Source organism: Lithobates pipiens, unplaced genomic scaffold, assembly GCF_037356315.1.
Source record: "Lithobates pipiens isolate NorthernLeopardFrog02 unplaced genomic scaffold, aLitPip1_a1.2 Scaffold_157, whole genome shotgun sequence".
NCBI lineage: Eukaryota > Metazoa > Chordata > Amphibia > Anura > Ranidae > Lithobates > Lithobates pipiens.
This window is the reverse complement of record NW_027507746.1, coordinates 3,618,099-3,635,346: the sequence shown is the minus strand read 5'-3', so window position 1 is coordinate 3,635,346 and position 17,248 is coordinate 3,618,099. Positions and strand designations below refer to the sequence as shown.

Below are 17,248 nucleotides of genomic sequence, written 5' to 3'. Positions count from 1 at the left end.
CATCCGTGCCCTCTGCTGCCTCTCCACCCCATCCGTGCCCTTTGCTGCCTCTCCACCCCATCCGTGCCCCTTGTTGCCTCTCTATCCCATTCGTGCCCTCTGCTGCCTCTCCACCTCATCCATGCCCTCTGCTGCCTCTCTACCCCATTCGTGCCCTCTGCTGCCTCTCTACCCCATCCGTGCCCTCTGCTGCCTCTCTACCGCATCCGTGCCCTCTGCTGCCTCTCTACCCCATCCGCGCCCTCTGCTGCCTCTCTACCCCATCCGCGCCCTCTGCTGCCTCTCTACCCCATCCGTGCCCTCTGCTGCCATTCTACCCCATCCGCGCCCTTTGCTGCCTCTCTACCCCATCCGCGCCCTCTGCTGCCTCTCCACCCCATCCGTGCCCTCTGCTGCCTCTCCACCCCATCCGTACCCTCTGCTGCCATTCTACCCCATCCGCGCCCTCTGCTGCCTCTCTACCCCATCCGCGCCCTCTACTGCCTCTCCACCCCATCCGTGCCCTCTGCTGCCTCTCCACCCCATCCGTGCCCTCTGCTGCCTCTCCACCCCATCCGTACCCTCTGCTGCCATTCTACCCCATCCGCGCCCTCTGCTGCCTCTCTACCCCATCCGCGCCCTCTACTGCCTCTCCACCCCATCCGTGCCCTCTGCTGCCTCTCCACCCCATCCGTACCCTCTGCTGCCATTCTACCCCATCCGTGCCCTCTGCTGCCTCTCCACCCCATCCGCGCCCTCTGCTGCCTCTCCACCCCATCCGTTCCCTCTGCTGCCTCTCCACCCCATCCGCGCCCTCTGCTGCCTCTCTACTCTCAGGTACGCTCCTACAATCACCAGGACTATCCTTCTCTCCATGGATATGGACCTCCTACATCTGTACAATATATATTTCATATCCGGCTTGTATCATGACATCACAGGGTGGCTGCTGACACTTACTGGGAAATATTTTACCGGCACCTTCCTGCTGTAGTGTGCGCTCTATGATACGGCGCCCCCGCTGGAGGGAAGTTAAAAATGCCTCTTCGTTCTCATCCAGGATTCTCATAATCTGAAAGGAAATAAATCTCTCCATTACTTAGCACCTAACTCAGATACTTCAGCACACAGCCTCTAGGTGACACTGTAGAGAAGGGAGAAGCTCTATGGCCCACCCACGAGGAACAGCTAGCTCAGGTACTTCAGCGCACAGCCTCTGGGTGTCACTGTAGAGAAGGGAGAAGCTCTATGGACCACCCACGAGGAACAGCTAGCTCAGGTACTTCAGCGCACAGCCTCTGGGTGTCACTGTAGAGAAGGGAGAAGCTCTATGGACCACCCACGAGGAACACCTAGCTCAGGTACTTCAGCACACAGCCTCTGGGTGTCACTGCAGAGAAGGGAGCAGCTCTATGGCCCGCCCATGAGGAACAGCTAGCTCAGGTACTTCAGCACACAGCCTCAGCACACAGCAAGCTCAGGTACTCCAGCACACAGCTAGAGCCTCCCCTGATTGGGTACAATTGGTGTGCTAATGTTCAGCAGGCATTAAAAGCAAAGGAGGATGTAGACCAATAGATCTACCATGACCAGTCTCAGAGGTTTCCTCTCCCTGTTCAGAAGGAAACAGACCTGGAGGAGGATGGGTGCCAGGAGATGGTACTGAGGGGCTGGGTGCCAGGAGATGGTACTGAGGGGCTGGGTGCCAGGAGATGGTACTGAGGGGCTGGGTACAGAGTTACCAGGAGACTGGGAACTGAAGGAACGGGCAGCGATGTGCTAGGTACTGAAGGGCTGAAAACGGAGGGATTGGGCACGGAGGGTCGGGATACTGATGAGTTAGGCACTGATTGGCTGGATATTTCAAGGATGGGCATTGAGGGGCTGAGCACTGAAGGGCTGTATATTGATTGGCTGTGTTCTGAGGGACAGAGGAGAGTTGATCCCCTGCATACCTCTCCCATTTATACTGGGGGGTGATCTGTTTTCTGGGGGTGGGGGAAACTGACAGGCTGAACAGAAACTTTTACAATAAGAATACCGAGCCATGGTGTGCAGAGCATGCTGGGAAGGAGGACGCCCCCTAATAATCGACATCTCATGATAGTGACTTACCTGCGACTTCTCCCTGTGCAGTTCAGGATACGCATTACCCTACAAAACACAGAGAACACCCCCATTACTAGAGAACACACCCCCCATTACTAGAGAACACACCCCCCATTACTAGAGAACACATCCCCCATTACTACAGAACACACCCCCCATTACTAGAGAACACACCCCCCATTACTAGAGAACACACCCCCCATTACTAGGGAACACACCCTCCACTACTAGAGAACACGCCCCCCATTACTAGAGAACACGCCCCACATTACTAGAGAACACACCCCCATTACTAGAGAACACACCCCCCATTACTAGGGAACACACCCCCCATTACTAGAGAACACACCCCCCATTACTAGAGAACACCCCCCATTACTAAAGAACACACCCCCATTACTAGAGAACACACCCCTCATTACTAGAGAACACGCCCCACATTACTAGAGAACACCCCCCCCATTACTAGAGAACACACCCCCAATTATTAGAGAACACACCCCCCATTACTAGAGAACACCCCCCCATTATTAGAGAACACACCCCCCATTATTAGAGAACACACCCCCATTACTAGAGAACACGCCCCACGTTACTAGAGAACACACCCCCCATTACTAGAGAACACACCCTCCACTACTAGAGAACACGCCCCCCATTACTAGAGAACACGCCCCACATTACTAGAGAACACACCCCCATTACTAGAGAACACACCCCCCATTACTAGGGAACACACCCCCCATTACTAGAGAACACACCCCCCATTACTAGAGAACACCCCCCATTACTAAAGAACACACCCCCATTACTAGAGAACACACCCCTCATTACTAGAGAACACGCCCCACATTACTAGAGAACACCCCCCCCATTACTAGAGAACACACCCCCAATTATTAGAGAACACACCCCCCATTACTAGAGAACACCCCCCCATTATTAGAGAACACACCCCCCATTATTAGAGAACACACCCCCATTACTAGAGAACACGCCCCACGTTACTAGAGAACACACCCCTCATTACTAGAGAACACGCCCCCCATTACTAGAGAACACACCCCCATTATTAGAGAACACACCCCCATTATTAGAGAACACACCCCCCATTATTAGAGAACACACCCCCCATTATTAGAGAACACACCCCCCATTACTAAAGAACACACCCCCCATTACTAGAGAACACGCCCCACATTACTAGAGAACACACCCCTCATTACTAGAGAACACCCCCCTCATTACTAGAGAACACCCCCCCATTACTAGAGAACACACCCCCCATTATTAGAGAACACACCCCCCATTACTAGAGAACACGATTCAGAAGAAGGTAAAAAAAACAGCAGAGCATGATCCAATTTACTACAGCAGGGGAAAAATTCCTCCCCCAATCAGATATTCCCCGGATTCCCTTTACCTATAAATATCAGTCTGTTGAATTCTCGTTTTTACGGTATTAATATCGATATTTTAATAATTCATATTGATGAGGAAAGTTCCAAGAAAGTCAGTTTAGTTCTCGTGTAAAAACTCAAAAATTGATTTAATAATAAAAAATAGCAAAATATTAGAAGAACAATATCAAAGTATAGAATGTCATTAATAATAATGTATAATATTCTTAAGATGAAGATTGAATCAGAGGTGTCTGTGTGTAGATGTGGCAGGAATGTCCTCCTGGTGTGAGTGTCTCCCAAAACTCTCTATCACTAGATTTTTACTCCTAAATTCAGCCCCCACCTTCTCCTAAAATCTGACCCCTCCTTCCTAAAAAGGAAAGGTTCTTAATGGACTTGTAGTCCTACAGAAAATTGCAGGCTTTCTCCAGACAGATCTTTCCCCCCCCACCTCTCCTGCAAGGGTGGGGGTTATTCTGTCACTAAACTGTGACATTCCTGAGGAGTGGGCCAAGAGATGTATGTAAAACCATTTATCATATACAATATATACATTTACTTTAACTTCTAAATCAAATATTACATATATCAGTATGTATATTATATTCATTTAAAAACACAATGTTCTTATTAATATCCTAATCAATAAATATTGTAATATAAAAGGACGTATCTCTTAACTAACACATTGAACTTTTACATCTTAAAGTATGTGAATCCTTCCTTCTCACAGATGGGGGAGGTGAAACAAACCAACTAATTATTGCCATATGTGAGCTCTCCCAAGAAATGCTTATGAGCTTATAACAGTATATACTTTCACAGACATGAGAATCTTATATAATTTCACTATTTACATACATAGAAGATTTTATATATATATATATACACACTACTCCCACTAATAACATTATTTACCCCACTAACACTGAACCTTGGGGTACCCCACTAACACTGAACCTTGGGGTACCCCCACTAACACTGAACCTTAGGGTACCCCCACTAATACTGAACCTTGGGGTACACCACTAACACTGAACCTTGGGGTACCCCCACAAAAAATCTCTGAACCTTGGGGTACCCCCACTAACACTGAACCTTGCGGTACCCCACTAACACTGAACCTTGGGGTACCCCCACCAATAACCTTAGACCATTCAGAGTAAAAATCATTAATCACGACTCTCTGAATTCTTTTTGTTAACCAGTTTTCTATTAATTTACAGATCTTGCCAAAAACCATAAGACTTTACCTTACACAATAGCCACGTGTGGGGAACTGTCTCCTAGTACACAGCCACCCCTCTGTCCAAGTACACCACGTCCACCGCCACCCCTCTGTCCAAGTACACCACGTCCACCACCACCCCTCTGTCCAAGTATACCACGTCCACCGCCATCCCTCTGTCCAAGTATACCACGTCCACAGCCACCCCTCTGTCCAAGTACACCACGTCCACTGCCACCCCTCTTTCCAAGTACACCACGTCCACCGCCACCCCTCTCTCCAAGTACACCACGTCCACCTCTCTGTCCAAGTATACCAAGTCCACAGCCACCCCTCTGTCCAAGTACACCACGTCCACCGCCACCCCTCTCTCCAAGTACACCACGTCCACCGCCACCCCTCTGTCCAAGTACACCACGTCCACCACCACCCCTCTGTCCAAGTACACCACGTCCACCACCACCCCCTCTGTCCAAGTATACCACGTCCACCACCACCCCTCTGTCCAAGTATACCACGTCCACCACCACCCCTCTGTCCAAGTATACCACGTCCACCACCACCCCTCTGTCCAAGTACACCACGTCCACCGCCACCCCTCTGTCCAAGTATACCACGTCCACCACCACCCCTCTGTCCAAGTATACCACGTCCACTGCCACCCCTCTGTCCAAGTATACCACGTCCACCACCACTCTGTCCAAGGTTTTACTCACCTCTTCATAAAAAGAAATCAGGTTTGTCTGGCAACTTCTGTCTTTCATGAATCCATGCGGTCTGTTGCTTAGAATATTTTTTTCCTGCAAGAACTCGTCTATGTGGTCTTTTATTAATCCCTCCAGTATCTTCCCAACTATAGAAGTTAAACTAACAGGTCTATAGTTACTTGGTAAAGACTTTTTTCCCTTTTTAAATATGGGCACCACATTGGCCCTGCACCAATCCAGTGGGACTATTCCCGTCATTAACGAGTCCCTAAAAATTAGATACAATGGCTTTGAAATTACAGAGCTCAATACTTTTAGGATCCGTGGGTGGATGCCATCAGGGCCAGGTGCTTTCTCCACCTTTATTCTGTCCAAATATTTCTGGACCATATCACTTTTGAGCCATTGTGGATCATTTGGGGGCTGCGTCACTACCACCCCCATTATGGACATGAGCTCCCCCATGCTCCTTTGTATACACAGAGCTGAAGAAAGTATTTAATAAGTTAGCCTTCTCTTTGTCCCCAGTCACCCACTCCAGATTATTGTGTAAAGGGGCTACATGCTCAGACTTGACCTTTTTACTATTAATATATTTGAATAATTTTTTGGGGTTTGTCCTACTGTCTTTTGCAATCTGTCTTTCATTTAGAATTTTTGCATCCTTGATTTCCTTTTTACATATTCGGTTATATTCTTTGTAGCATTTAAACGATGATAGTGTTCCTTCATTTTTATATTTTTTTTTAAACGTTCTTTTCTTATAGTTTATAGCTTTTTTTAACTTTGGCCGTGAGCCACATCGGTTTTATTATTTTTAGCCTTTTAAACTTCTTGCCCATGGGAATATACTTTGCAGTGAGATCACATACCGTCTTTATGAAGAATTCCCATTTCTGTTCTGTGCCCATTGATGCCAATATTCTCTCCCAGTCTAAGTCCTGGAGAGCAGCCCTCATCCTTGGAAAATTAGCTCTCTTGAAGTTAAGTGTTTTTATCTTTCCCGTATGTGATTTTTGCTTACAGCTAACATCAAATGAAATCATGTTATGGTCACTGCTACCCAGGTGTTCCATTAGTAATACGTTCTGCATGGTTTGAGATTACCAGGTCCAACAGAGCATCATTCCTAGTTGGGGCCTCAATAAACTGGACCATAAAATTGTCCTGTAATAGGTTTATACATTTTTGCCCTGTAACTGTTCCAGCAGTGCCATTACCCCAGTCAATTTCCAGGTAGTTACCATCCCCCATTATTATCACTATCCCAGCCCTTGCAACCCTTTCTATCTGTGCAAGGAGCCGAGTCTCCATCCTATAATGTAGTAAGGAATCCCATATATATGAGGAATGGATGACACCGTACTCACCAGGATCTCCACCACGCTGGGCACCAAGGTGGACAGGAAGCCAGGGGGGGCTCGGAGGATCTCAGAAGAGAAGCGGACGGCTGGAGCCTGGATGGGGAGACGGAATGTCATTTTACTTCTCACCACAGGATAATTACATCACCGGATTGTTACATTACAGGGTCGTTACATTACAGGGTCGTTACATTACAGGGTCGTTACATTACAGGGTCGTTACATTACAGGGTCGTTACATTACAGGGTCATTACAGGGTCGTTACATTACAGGATCGTTACATTACAGGATCGTTACATTACAGGATCGTTACATTACAGGGTCGTTACATTACAGGATCGTTACATTACAGGGTCGTTACATTACAGGATCGTTACATTACAGGATCGTTACAGTTACATCACAGGGTCGTTATACAATGCCTTGAAAAAGTATTCATACCCCTTGACCCTTGACATTTCCCAACATTTTTTCATGTTACAACCAAAAACGTAAATATAGTTTATTGGGATTTTATGTGATAGACCAACACAAAGTGTCACATAATTGTGAAGTGGAAGGAAAATGATAAATGATACAAATAAATATGTGAAAAGTGTGTGTGGGGGAGGGGCATTTGTATTCAGCCCCCTTTACTCTGATACCCCTAACTAAAATCTAGAGAAACCAATTGCCCTCAGAAGTCACCAAATTAGTAAATAGAGTCCTACTGTGTGTCATTTAATCTCTGTATAAATACAGCTGTTCTGTGAAGCCCTCGGAGGTTTATTAGAGAACCTTAGTGAACAAACAGCATCATGAAGGCCAAGGAACACACCAGACAGGTCAGGGATGAAGTTGTGGAGAAGTATAAAGCAGGGTTGGGTTATAATAAAATCTCCCAAGCTTTGACCATCTTACGGAGTTCTGTTCAATCCATCATCGGAGAATGGAAAGAGCATGGCACAACCGCAAACCTACCAAGACATGACCGTCCACCTAAACCGGGCCGGGCAAGGAGAGCATTCATCGGAGAAGAGCCAAGAGGTCCATGGTAACTCTGGAGGAGCTGCAGAGATCCACAGCTCAGGGGAGAGAATCTGTCCACAGGACAACTATTAGTCGTCTCTCCACAAATCTGCCCTTTATGGAAGAGTGACAAGAAGAAAGACATTGGAGAAAGAAAGTCATAAGAAGTCCTGTTTGTAGTTTGTGAGAAGCCATGTGGGGGAGGGGGCAGCAAACATGTGGAAGAAGGTGATCTGGTCAGAGGAGACCAAAATTCTACTTTATGGCCTAAAAGCAAAACGCTATGTGTGGGGAAAACTAACACCGCCCATCCCCCTGAACACACCATCCCCACCGTGAGACGTGGTGGCAGCATCATGTGGTGGGGATGGTTTTCTTCAGCAGGGAAAGGGAAGCTGCTCAGAGTTGATGGGAAGATGGATGGAGACAAATACAGGACAATCTTAGAAGAAAACCTGTTAGAGTCGGCAGAAGACTTGAGACCGGGGCGGAGGTTCCCCTTCCAGCAGGACAACGACCCGAAACATCCAGCCAGGGCTACAATGGAATGGTTTACATCAAAGCATATTCATGTGTTAGAATGGCCCAGTCCAGACCTAAATCCCATTGAGAATATGTGGCAAGGCTTGAAAATTGCTGATCACAGACGCTCTCCATCCAATCTGACAGAGCTTGAGATATTTTACAAAGAAGAAGAATGGGCAGAAATGTCCTCTCTAGATGTGCAAAGCTGGTAGAGACACCCCCAAAAAGAGTTGTAGAGAAAGGGGGTTCTACAAAGTATTGACTCCGGGGGGCGCCATACAAATCCCCCTCCCCCCACACTTTTCACAGATTTATTTGTATCATTTTCCTTCCACTTCACAATTATGTGATACTTTGTGTTGGTCCATCACATAAAATCCCAATAAAATACATTTATGGTTCTGGTTGTAACAAAACGTGGGAAATGTCAGGGGGTGTGAATACTTTTTCCAGGCACTGTGTGCATCACATGATGATTACATCACAGACATTACTTTTCATCATAGGATCGAATTCGCCAAATTGTGTTACCAATGTATCTATTATCATATCCTGATCCAATCACAGAGATACAAACAAATCAATGTAATAAATAAATGTATCCATTACTACAGTATCTGACAAAAGTAAGTACACCCCTCAGTCACATGTCTTCTCTCTTTTCCTGTGACAACACTGAAGAAATGACACTTGTCTACAATGTAAAGTAGTGAGTGTACAGCTTGTATAACAGTGTAAATTTCCTGTCCCCTCAAAATAACTCAACACACAGCCATTAATGTCTAAACTGCTGGCAACAAAAGTCAGTACACCCCTAAGTGAAAATCTCCAAATTGGGCCCCAAAGTGTCAATATTTTGTGTGGCCGCCATTATTTTCCAGCACTGCCTTCACCCTCTTGGGCATGGAGGTCACCAGAGCTTCACAGGTCACCACTGGAGTCCTCTTCCCCTCCCCCATGATGACATCACAGATCTGGTGGATGTTGGAGACCTTCCCCTCCTCCATCTTCCGTTTGAGGATGTCCCACAGATGATCAATAGGGTTTAGGTCTGGAGACATGCTTGGCCAGTCCATCACCTTTACCCTCAGCTTCTTTAGCAAGGCAGTGGTGGTGTTGGAGGTGTGTTTGGGGTGGTTATCATGTTGGAATACTGCCCTGCGGCCCAGTCTCTGAAGGGAGGGGATCATGCTCTGCTTCAGTATGTCACAGTACATGTTGGCATTCATGGTCCCCTCAATGATCTGTAGCCCCCCAGTGCCGGCAGCACTCATGCAGCCCCAGACCATGACACCCCCACCACCATGCCTGACTGTAGACAAGACACACTTGTCTTTGTCCTCCTCACCTGGTTGCCCCCACACACACTTGTCACCATCTGACACCAAATACCTTTATCTTGTCTCATCAGACCACAGGACATGGTTCCAGTAATCCATCTCCTTAGTCTGCTTGTCTTCAGCAAACTGTTTGTGGTCTTTTCTTGTGCATCATCTTTAGAAGAGGCTTCCTTCTGGGATGACAGCCATGCAGACCAATTTGATGCAGTGTACGGCGTATGGTCTGAGCACTGACAGGCTGACCCCCCACCCCTACAACCTCTGCAGCAATGCTGGCAGCACTCATACGTCTATTTCCCAAAGACAACCTCTGGATATGACGCTGAGCACGTGACCTCAACTTCTTTGGTGGACCATGGCGAGGCCTGTTCTGAGGGGAACCTGTCCTGTTATACCGCTGTATGGTCTTGGCCATTGTGCTGCAGCTCAGTCTCAGGGTCTTGGCAATCTTCTTATAGCCTAGGCCATCTTTATGTAGAGAAACAATTCTTATCTTCAGATCCTCAGAGAGTTCTTTGCCATGAGGCGCCATGTTGAACTTCCAGTGACCAGTATGAGAGAGTGAGAGTGATAACACCAAATTTAACACACCTGCTCCCCATTCACACCTGAGACCTTGTAACACTAACGAGTCACATGACACCGGCGGAGGGAAAATGGCTAATTGGGCCCAATTTGGAGATTTTCACTTAGGGGTGTACTGACTTTTGTTGCCAGCGGTTTAGACATTAATGGCTGTGTGTTGAGTTATTTTGAGGGGACAGGAAATTTACACTGTTATACAAGCTGTACACTCACTACTTTACATTGTAGACAAGTGTCATTTCTTCAGTGTTGTCTCATGAAAAGAGAGAAGGAATGTCACTGAGGGGTGTACTTACTTTTGTCACATACTGTATATCCCGATCCCAGATATACAAAGTATTGATAATTTGGGGTACTCACTCTGCTCCGGCCATGCCCGGGTACACCCCGTCAGCGATGCACACAGAGAGGGTCCTGATGTGATCCGCCACCACCCGGTAAGCCATGTCCACGTGATTGGTGTCCGCTTTGCCCAGCCGCCCCCCATAGGGAGGAGCCTGCGAGCCCTGCCCAGGAATCACACAGACATCAATGTCACCCACACCCTCCACTACATCACATGTCTGACATTTATAAAGAATACGATACGTCATAAAGAATAGAATATGTATGATAAATTGATTTTCTCTGTCATTGACGGAGGTGGGTGGAGTCACTGGATGTTACATAGTAGGTGAGGTTCAAAAGATACAACCTATGTGTGTGATTATATGTCAGTGTTACATTGTATATCATGTATGTTGTGTGATTATATGTCAGTGTTACATTGTATATCATGTATGTTGCGATCGTTCAGGTGCTTATTTAACAGTTACTTGAAACTATCAATGCTGAGACCACCACCTGTGGAAGGGAACTCCACATCCTTGTCACTCTTACAGTAAAGAACCCTCTACATAGTTTAAGGTTAATCCTCTTTTCTTCTGATTTTAATGAGTGGCTACGAGTCTTGTTAAACTCCCTTCCACAAAAAAGTTTTCTCCCTATTGTGGGGTCACCAGTCCGGTATTTATATATTGTGGGGTCACCAGTCCAGTATTTATACATTGTGGGGTTACCAGTCCGGTATTTATACATTGTGGGGTCACCAGTCCGGTATTTTTATATTGTGGGGTCACCAGTCCGGTATTTATATATTGTGGGGTCACCAGTCCGGTATTTATATATTGTGGGGTCACCAGTCCGGTATTTATATATTGTGGGGTCACCAGTCCTGTATATATTGTGGCGTCACCAGTCCGGTATTTATATATTGTGAGGTCACCAGTCCTGTATATATTGTGGCGTCACCAGTCCGGTATTTATATATTGGGGGGTCACCAGTCCGGTATTTGTATATTGTGGGGTCTCCAGTCCGGTATTTATATAATGAAATCATATCCCCTCTCAGGCGTCTCTTCTCCAGAGAGAATAAGTTCAGAGCTCACAACCTTTCCTCATATCTAATATCCTCCAGACCCTTTATTAGCTTTGTTGCCCTTCTTTGTAGTCGCTCCATTTCCAGTACATCCTTCCTGAGGACTGGTGCCCAGAACTGGACAGTATACTCCAGGTGCGGCCGGACCAGAGTCTTGTAGAGGGGAGAATTATCCTTTTGTCTCTGGAGTTGATCCTTTTTAATGCCAATATTCTGTTTGCTTTGTTAGCAGCAGCTTGGCATTGCTGAGCCCATCATCTACTAGGACCCCCAGTGTTCTTAGGAACAAAGAACATGGAGGAGACATGGGTTTGCTTTAAGGGCATTAGCCAATGCATCCCATTGGTAAATAAAAATTTAAAAGAGCGAACAAAAGTCCTGGATGGCTCCAATGTAAAAATGCATATAAAAGAAAAGGAGAAGGCCTTCTAAAAATACAGGGTTGAAAGATCATCAGTATTCCAACTTCACAAAGAATGCAACAAGAAATGTAAGGGTGCAATACCATACTGATGGCCCCACAATATATAAATACCGGACTGGTGACGCCACAATACACAAATACCGGACTGGTGACCCCACAATACACAACTACCGGACTGGTGACCCCACAATATATAAATACCGGACTGGTGACCCCACAATATACAAATACTGGACTGGTGACCCCACAATATACAAATACCGGACTGGTGACCCCACAATATACAAATACCAGACTGGTGACCCCACAATATACAAATACCGGACTGGTGACCCCACAATATACAAATACTGGACTGGTGACCCCACAATATACAAATACCGGACTGGTGACCCCACAATATATAAATACCGGACTGGTGACCCCACAATATATAAATACCGGACTGGGGACCCCACAATATATAAATACCGGACTGGGGACCCCACAATATACAAATACCGGACTGGTGACCCCACAATATATAAATACCGGACTGGTGACCCCACAATATATAAATACCATACTGGTGACCCCACAATATATAAATACCGTACTGGTAACCCCACAATAGGGAGAAAACTTTTTTGCAGAAGGGCCACTCATTAAAATTAGAAGAAAAGAGGTTTGACCTTCAACTATGTAGAGGGTTCTTTAGTGTAAGAGCAGCAAGGATGTGGAATTCCCTTCCACAGGCGGTGGTCTCAGCGGGGGTCATCGATAATTTTAAAAACTGATTAGATAATCACCTGAATGACAGGGGCAAACCCAACGCTGCATGGAGACACCGGGGTCACAGAGGCACTCAGGGCACATTGGAATCACAGGATGGTACAAGATGTTCTGGGGTTATTGGAAGACACAGGGTGCTGTGAGGTCACTGGGTGACACAAGATGCCCAGGGGTTGGGTACTGAGGAGTTGGATATTGAGGGGTTTGGATATTGAGGCGTTTGGTACTGAGGGATTGGGTACTAAGGGGTTGGGTACTGAGGGGCTGGGTACTGAGGGGCTGGGTACTGAGGGGCTGGGTACTGAGGGGTTGGATATTGAGGGGCTGGGTACCAAGACGTAGGATAGTGGGGGGTTGGGTACTGAGGGGTTGGATATTGAGGGGCTGGGGACTGAGGGGCTGGGGACCAAGAAGTAGGATACTGGGGGGTTGGGTACTGAGGGGCTGGATATTGAAGAGCTGGGTACCAAGAAGTAGGATACTGGGGGGGGACTGGGTACTGAGGGGTTGGGTTACTGAGGGGTTTGGTACTGAGATGTAGGATACTGGGGGGCTGGGTACCAAGACGTAGGATACTGGAGGGGCTGGGTACTGAGGAGTTGGGTACTGAAAAGTAGGGTACTGGGGGGCTGGGTACTGAGAGGTTGGTTACTGAAAAGTAGGGTACTGGGGGGCTGGGTACTGAAGGGTTGGATATTGAGGGGCTGGGTACTGAAGGGTTGGATATTGAGGGGCTGGGTACTGAAGGGTTGGATATTGAGGAGCTGGGTACTGAAGGGTTGGATATTGAGAGGCTGGGTACTGAAGGGTTGGATATTGAGGGGCTGGGTACTGAAGGGTTGGATATTGAGGGGCTGGGTACTGAAGGGTTGGATATTGAGGGGCTGGGTACTGAAGGGTTGGATATTGAAGGGTTGGATATTGAGGGGCTAGGTACTGAAGGGTTGGATATTGAGGGGCTGGGTACTGAAGAGTTGGATATTGAGGGGCTAGGTACTGAAGGGTTGGATATTGAGGGGCTGGGTACTGAAGGGTTGGATATTGAGGGGCTGGGTACTGAAGGGTTGGATATTGAAGGGTTGGATATTGAAGGGTTGGATATTGAAGGGTTGGATATTGAAGGGCTGGGTACCAAGAAGTAGAATACTGGAGGGCTGGGTACTGAGGGGTTGGGTTACTGAGGAGTTGGGTACTGAAAAGTAGGGTACTGGGGGGCTGGGTACTGAGGGGTTGGGTTACTGAGAGGTTGGTTAGTGAGGGGTTGGGGTTTGATACGGAGGTGCTGGCTACTGGGAGACAGAGTACTGGGGGGGTTGGGTATTGAGAAGTAGGGTACTGAGGGGATGGGTACTGGGGGGCTGGGTACTGAGAGGCAGGATTCAGGGGGACTAGGTCCTGGGGGGCTACTAGACTGCATGGAGGAGTCACGAGACATGGAGGAACTCAGGATACACACAGGTGTCTGAGGGTGCAGGTAAGTCTTGCCCAGTGCAGGACCCCATCATCTCCAGTGACTCCTGTGTCATCAATGACCCCAGAGCTTTCTACATCACCCATCATTCTGTGTCACCAGTGACCCCCCCCTCCCCACAGCATCCGTGTCACCCCAAACCCCAGAGCATCCTATCTCAAAGAGTGACCCCGGATCATCCCGTGTCACCCTATAACTCCACAGCACCCCGAGTACCTCTATGACCCCGGTGTCTCTATGCAGCCTCAGGTACACTCCTGTATCTCCTGTACTGTCTCTCTCAGTAGACACGGATCCCTGTATGTGAAAAAATACCCCTGTCAGGAATGTAGGTGAGGGGAAGTGACAATAACCCCCCTATATCAATGTGGGGTTCAATACCACCAGGGGTATATTCTCCCGGAACACACAAACAATGGTCACACCATCACTAGGGGTATCGTCATCAGGGACACCCCTCCCCCCCACACACACAATGCTCACCCTCTCGATCTCCTCCAGAATGGGGGTGAACAGGTCGGTGGCGTAGTTGGAACGTTTCCCTTGAAGGATGGTCACCAACCTCTCCAGACCCATCCCCGTGTCCACATGGTGTTGGGGCAGCTGTCTCAGAGTCCGGTCCGCCTCTCTGACCGAGGGAAAGAAAGAAAGTCAGACATCAGACCCGGAACAATGTCCTCCTACATCAGGAATGTTCTCTAGGAGCTCCTCGTCCTCCATATTTTATACACCCGTGTCCCAACCTTCTCCACTATGAGGGCAGCAATGTGTGAAGGTGGAGCAATCTGGGCGGCTCCCGCCCCTTTTTATGCTGATGAAATCTTTATTGATTCACCCAAAATCAACAGATACTCTATATAGCCGAAAGTTTTATGGACCTCTGACCATCTCACCTACATCAGCTGGTTGGCCAATCCAGAATCATGGCTATCAATATGGAGTTGCCCCCTCACCCTCATGGTCGTTATTATTGAGTTGACCCCTCACCCTCATGGCCATTATTATGGAGTGGACCCCTCCCCTCATGGCCATTATTATGGAGTGGACCCCTCCCCTCATGGCCATTATTATGGAGTTGACCCCTCCCCTCATGGCCATTATTATGGAGTGGACCCTTCCCCTCATGGCCATTATTATAGAGTTGACCCTTCCCCTCATGGCCATTATTATAGAGTTGACCCCTCCCCTCATGACCATTATTATGGAGTTGACCCCTCCCCTCATGGCCATTATTATGGAGTTGACCCCTCCCCTCACGGCCATTATTATAGTGTTGACCCCTCCCCTCATGACCATTATTATGGAGTTGACCCCTCCCCTCATGGCCATTATTATAGAGTGGACCCCTCCCCTCATGGCCATTATTATGGAGTGGACCCCTCCCCTCATGATCATTATTATAGAGTTGACCCCTCCCCTCATGGCCATTATTATGGAGTGGACCCCTCCCCTCATGATCATTATTATAGAGTTGACCCCTCCCCTCATGGCCATTATTATGAAGTTGACCCCTCCCCTCATGGCCATTATTATAGGGTTGACCCTTCCCCTCATGGCCATTATTATAGAGTTGACCCCTCCCCTCATGACCATTATTATGGAGTTGACCCCTCCCCTCATGGCCATTATTATGGAGTTGACCCCTCCCCTCATGGCCATTATTATAGAGTTGACCCTTCCCCTCATGGCCATTATTATAGAGTTGACCCTTCCCCTCATGGCCATTATTATAGAGTTGACCCCTCCCCTCATGACCATTATTATGGAGTGGACCCCTCCCCTCATGGCCATTATTATGGAGTTGACCCCTCCCCTCATGGCCATTATTATGGAGTTGACCCCTCCCCTCATGGCCATTATTATAGAGTTGACCCTTCCCCTCCTGGCCATTATTATAGAGTTGACCCCTCCCCTCATGACCATTATTATGGAGTGGACCCCTCCCCTCATGGCCATTAATATGGCGTTGACCCTTCCCCTCATGGCCATTATTATAGAGTTGACCCCTCCCCTCATGACCATTATTATGGAGTGGACCCCTCCCCTCATGGCCATTAATATGGCGTTGACCCCTCCCCTCATGGCCATTATTATAGGGTTGACCCTTCCCCTCATGGCCATTATTATAGAGTTGACCCTTCCCCTCATGGCCATTATTATAGAGTTGACCCCTCCCCTCATGACCATTATTATGGAGTTGACCCCTCCCCTCATGGCCATTATTATGGAGTGGACCCCTCCCCTCATGGCCATTATTATGGAGTTGACCCCTCCCCTCATGGCCATTATTATGGAGTTGACCCCTCCCCTCATGGCCATTATTATGGAGTTGACCCATTCCCCTCATGGCCATTATTATAGGGTTGACCCTTCCCCTCATGGCCATTATTATAGAGTTGACCCTTCCCCTCATGGCCATTATTATAGAGTTGACCCCTCCCCTCATGACCATTATTATGGAGTGGACCCCTCCCCTCATGGCCATTATTATGGAGTGGACCCCTCCCCTCATGATCATTATTATGGAGTTGACCCCTCCCCTCATGGCCATTATTATGAAGTTGACCCTTCCCCTCATGGCCATTATTATGGAGTTGACCCCTCCCCTCATGGCCATTATTATGGAGTTGACCCCTCCCCTCATGGCCATTATTATGGAGTTGACCCATTCCCCTCATGGCCATTAAAATGGATTTGCCCCTTCCCCTCATGGCCATTAAAATGGATTTGCCCCTCCCCCTCATGGACATTAAAATGGATTTGCCCCTTCCCCTCATGGCCATTAAAATGGATTTGCCCCTTCCCCTCATGGCCATTAAAATGGATTTGCCCCTTCCTCTCATGGCCATTAATATGGAGATGTGGGAATTTCTTCCCATGTTTATGTTTTATGTTGGATGAGAAGACCTGTTGGGC

The 17,248-nt window shown here is 47.8% G+C and overlaps 1 pseudogene; it reads right to left on the bottom strand.

The window, feature by feature from the left end:
- Nucleotides 1-17,248, bottom strand: part of LOC143981421 (alanine--tRNA ligase, mitochondrial-like) — a 64,923-nt pseudogene that overhangs the window by 27,509 nt on the left and 20,166 nt on the right.